Source organism: Microcebus murinus, chromosome 14 (genome assembly GCF_040939455.1).
Source record: "Microcebus murinus isolate Inina chromosome 14, M.murinus_Inina_mat1.0, whole genome shotgun sequence".
NCBI classification, from domain to species: domain Eukaryota; kingdom Metazoa; phylum Chordata; class Mammalia; order Primates; family Cheirogaleidae; genus Microcebus; species Microcebus murinus.
Genome location: NC_134117.1, coordinates 68,971,253 through 68,975,978, shown reverse-complemented (window position 1 = coordinate 68,975,978; position 4,726 = coordinate 68,971,253). Strand labels below are relative to the sequence as shown.

The following is a 4,726-nucleotide window of genomic DNA, read 5'->3' as shown; positions in this document are numbered from 1 at the left end:
AGGATTTTTCTTCTAAAGATTTAGTATTTCAGTTATGCATTACAGTATATCAACCATCCCAAACCACCAGTTCCCTGTGCTCATGCGCAGGTCATGAATTTGAACAGAGCACAGTGGGGTGTCCTGACTCCCACAGGTGGTCTCTAAGGTGCGACTGGAAAGCATTGCATGCTCGGGAGTGATGCTGGGGGCGGGGACTCCATGCCAGGCACCTGGGCGGGATGGCTGGAGGCTGAGCTCTGCTGGGATGCTGACCACAGCACCTCCTCCTTGCCTTTCTATGTGGTTTAGGTGGCCCACAGCATGGCCCTTGGATTCCAAGAAAGAGAGTCTGTGATGGTTAATTTTATGTATCAACGTGGCTGGGCCATGGGACCCAGATATTTGTCCAAAAACACCAGATGTCACCATGAAGGTATATTTTAGATGAGACTAATATTTAAATCAGCAGGCTCCGAGTAAGGCAGATTGCCTTCAATAATGCGGTGGGCCTCGTGCAATCAATTGAAGGCCTTGAAGAATAAAGACTGAGATTCCCCGAGGAGGAGGAAATTCTGCCTCCAGATTGTGTCTGGACTCGACCTGCAGCACCAGCTCTTTCCTGGACCCCCAGCCTTCCAGCCTGCTGCACTGACTTTGACTTGCCAACATCCACAACCATGGAGCCAGTTCCTTAAAATAGATCTATGCATATACAAGCCCTGTTAGCTCCATTTGTCTAGAGAACGCACATACCGGGGCCTGACACGGACAGCCCAAGAGAGCCTATGGGTGGAAATGAAGGCTAGGGGGTCCAGATCACTTCCCCATGCTCTGTTGGTGGAGCTCAGATTCGGGGGGAGGGGACATAGGCCACCTCTTTAGGGCAGGAGTGTCCAGGAATGTGGGGCCATGGTTTGCAACACACTGAAATTGCAATGTCCTTTGACACCTTGGATCAAATGGAGGTGGGGCTCCCAGTTGTTGTCTAGAGGGCTGAATGAAGAGCAAAGGCGAAGAGCACATCTGTGCCGAAAGTCCCAAACCATGCGTGGCCTTGGAGCACATCTCCGTGGGGACACACTTGTCCCACATCTCAGGTAGGACCCAGGCGTCAAGGTGAACCGATGCCTTTGAGCTTTGGGAGAACCCGTGGCATGAGGGCTGGATCTAACATCTGGGTGCCAGAGTAGGCAACTTGGAAGAGGGTTACAGCCACACAGTTCCGTGGGTGACGTTGGTGGATGGCTGGGCACATGGGCAGCAAGATGACCCCTCCCCACGTGCCCCCTATGTGCCACATTGTACACGCAGTTCTTTCACTGTCTCATTTAACTTTTAGAATAAGTGTGAAAAGTAGTGTCTCCACAATCTGCTGAAAGAACAAATCACTCCAACAATGATCTCATCATCCGTTCTCATGGCCCTGCGGGTGACCAGGTTCAGCCACAGCTCTCACTCTGTGGGTCTCAAGAAGTCGTGGTCAGATGGTGATGAGGGCTGGGGTCACCTTGAGGCTCAGTCACTCTCTGGGTGTGTGCAGAAAGAGAGAGTGGGTGCTAAGCATGAGCACCCAAGAGAGCCAGCCAGGCAGCAGCCACGTGGTCCCTTATGACATTACCTCGGAATCACGTAGCATCACCTGCCCTGAACTCTATGTTACAAGTGAGTCACTAGGGCCAGCTCACATTCAAGGGTAGGGGTTTGAAAAAATTTGCCTACATGTCTTAAAACCACCACAAGCACCCTCAATTTGCTCACTCTGCAGATGAGGAAATGGAAACCTGCAGATGCCAAGTTGACCTCCAGGGTGCGCACAGCCCGTAAGGGGCAGGGGCGAGACTCGAAACCAGCCCGACCAGAGTCCAAAGCCTGTGCCATCAGCCACTGTGCCTGCCTGCCTCTCGGTATGCCACATTCTGTCAGGGCACGTATGACATAGGTGGATCAGAACAGAATTTTAGATTGGAAGACACAAGAAGGAATGAAAACTATTCCAAGAGCAAACAAGAAAAGAACGTATGCTAAGAGAAGTCAGAAGACGCTCCCTGTAGCAGGTGGATCTAGCAGAGTGGGGAAGGGTCTGTGTCAGATAAGGTGTACAGAGAAGCTGGGGGGACAGGGAATGTGGGGGGCAGATATTCCAGGCAGAGACGCAGGATATATGGAGGCAGGAGCACACGTGGTAACCCCGACTAATAACAGCTGGGTGGGCATAAAGAGACACAAGAAACAAAACGCAGCAGATGTGGACTGGCACCTGATTATGTTAAACAAAAGTGCTTAAATGCCAGATAGAGGGCTTTTGCTTTCATTTAAAGCTGAACTTCTCAATGTGTAGTCCCTGGACCTGGAGCTTCACGCGTCACTTGGAAACTTGCAAAAACTGGGAAACTCTGGGGATGGGCCCAGCAACCGCGTTGTCACAGCCCTCCGGGGGATTCCGACGATGCAGGCTCCCTCTGAGACCCGCTGCTCCAGGTATTGGCCGGGAGGTCTTAGTAGTTCTGAGCAAGAGCGTGCTGTGATCTGAGTTGCTTTTAAAGCAGAGGCCCGGTTGTGGTGTGCTGGGCAGGCTGTGATGAGGGAGCAGACCCGTGTCCTCTGGGGGGCACCACGGGCTGAGCTGCTGCAGCAGAGCGGAGGGCAGGGGGGATGGGACAGGGAGCAGGGCAGGCACTGGGGCCTGAAGGGTGGGTCTGGGTGGGGGTCAATGTCCACTACAATGTCAATGTCCCTGGGCTGGGTGGTGGTCAATGTCCACTACAGAGTCCACAGCCACAGCCAGCTATTTAGAATTTAGAGTTTCTGTAAATATTTGAACCGCAGGGCCCTAGGAATCTGGGGATCAGCCGAGGACCCAGGGATTGGGTTACAGACTCGGCTTCCTTTTACGCAATCAAGCAGCTTTCTGCATTTTGCCTCCGGGAGAGCTTGGCCTGGTCCAGCATTTTCTCTCAGCCCTCCATGCTTTGTTGCAAGGCCTGTTGGCTCAACCTGAAGCCACAGATTTTTCTAAACCATCTTTGCAGAGTGAGTTTAGTAACAATATAACCTATCACGTATGCTTGAAAATTAAATGAGATAATTCCTGGCGTGCTCAATATATATTAGCTATGTGTATTATTTTCACACTTGTTATCACCCTTATTACTCATTTGCTCACGGGAGGTGTGTTTGCTGTGCACCCACTGTGCACAAGTCTCCGCCAACACAGAGGAGAGCCGCCACGGCCCGTCCTCCTCGCCTCCCTGCCTTCACGCTCAGCTCACCTGAGAGACAGACAAGAGCGCGGGTTTTCCGGTCTCAAGGATGCGGTTTGAGCCCTAAGTTTCATGAAGCATTAACTTTATAATCTTGGAAAACCGTGTTTCTAGGCCTACGGATTCTTCGCAAACAAGATTGGAAGACTCGAGACTGTGTAAGGATCAAATGAGAAAAAGGACGGGAAGGCTTTGAGGCTCGGCGAGTCTGTGCACGCCCAGAGCGTGTGGCAGGGTCCCTGCTTGTCCCTCTCGCCCGGCCTTGGCCCCACCCATTCCCGGAGCTTCCACCTCCCCTGTCTCCAGGGGCGGTTCCCCAGGGCAGGCCCGGGGTCTCCTCGTCTCCTCCTCAGGGCTGCTCCGAGCTGCTCCTCCAATTCACTGAAAGCTGAATAAGTAAAGAATCGACTTGCTAAGTGACTAATGAAGAGAACACACCAAATATACAGATTTGTCAACAACTTGTTTCTTTAGGCTCTCTGCAGAGGATTTGGCAGTTCTTACAGGACGTGATGATTCTGTCAGCTGAGCCGTGTTTAGGGCGTGCTCCGTTTGCAGCTGTGGGGGTCCTGGGCTGCCAGAGCGCAGTGCTGAGGGAGGGAAAGGGCACGACAGTCCGCACAGGGCCCTGCCTGGATGCCCGGCTCAGAGAGGGACCCAGGAGTGGGGAAATAGGGAGCCCCAGAGCCCGGACTCCTGCAGGCCTCTTAGGCCCTGCCAATTTACTCGGTGGAAATCGCTGGAGACTGTGCTGAGTACGTTTTTTAAAGATCCATTCGCTGATCAGTGTGTGGTCCGCTGGCCTCGAGGGACTTGTTGAGACCCAGACAAGCCCTTCCAAGTGGATTTTCAGCCACTTAGGAGCACATGTGGCTGAGCCCTCTTCTTAACTGCAAGGGGATTAGTGTTGTCTCTGATGGGCCCTTGGACTAGAACCAACAGCTCAGCGTAGTTACCAACATCCCAGCAGAGGCCATGGAATCCCGATGTGGCATTTGGTGCCACCTAGAAGAGTCAGGCCTCTGCATGTTTTAGGTAACGTCTCTGCTTTTTCTCTGCCTGAACTTTCCCAAAGCTGCCACTTTCTCTACCTGATTCAACAACTTTTTCCTTTGTCAGCCATGACTGAGGCTCAGAGAACTTTCCCCATTTGCAAAGTCCTCTGTGTCTGCTCAGCTTCCCGGCTGGGCTCAGAGCGCAGGATGGCCGAGCTTCAGTGCCCTCTCTGCTCTGCACCCCCCTGCCACTGTGGTTGTCCAGGGCCTGGGCCTGTGTGCTGTGTCAGCTGTGGTTCCGTGGAGCCGCGTGCTCTCTGCCAGGAGTAACGGGGGCCCCCAGAGTGGAGGCGGCCAGGAGGACCAGGTGGGCACACCATGGGTGGGGGGTCTGTGGCACCCCACCCCAGTCCCGCACGCGGAGGGGCAGGGCGGCGTGTCTGGTGGAAAGGCTGGCTGCCGGCATTGCGTCCTCACTCTGCCCCGTGA

The 4,726-nt window shown here is 53.6% G+C and overlaps 1 long non-coding RNA gene across 1 annotated transcript; it reads left to right on the top strand.

Annotated features, from left to right (window-relative positions):
* The first annotated feature begins 1,723 nt into the window (after nt 1–1,723).
* On the top strand, nt 1,724–4,384 carry LOC105863678 (uncharacterized). The gene is made up of 3 exons (XR_001150574.2): nt 1,724–2,036; nt 2,321–2,460; nt 3,357–4,384. It is a non-coding gene; the product is annotated as an uncharacterized LOC105863678 (long non-coding RNA).
* The last annotated feature ends 342 nt before the right edge of the window (nt 4,385–4,726 follow it).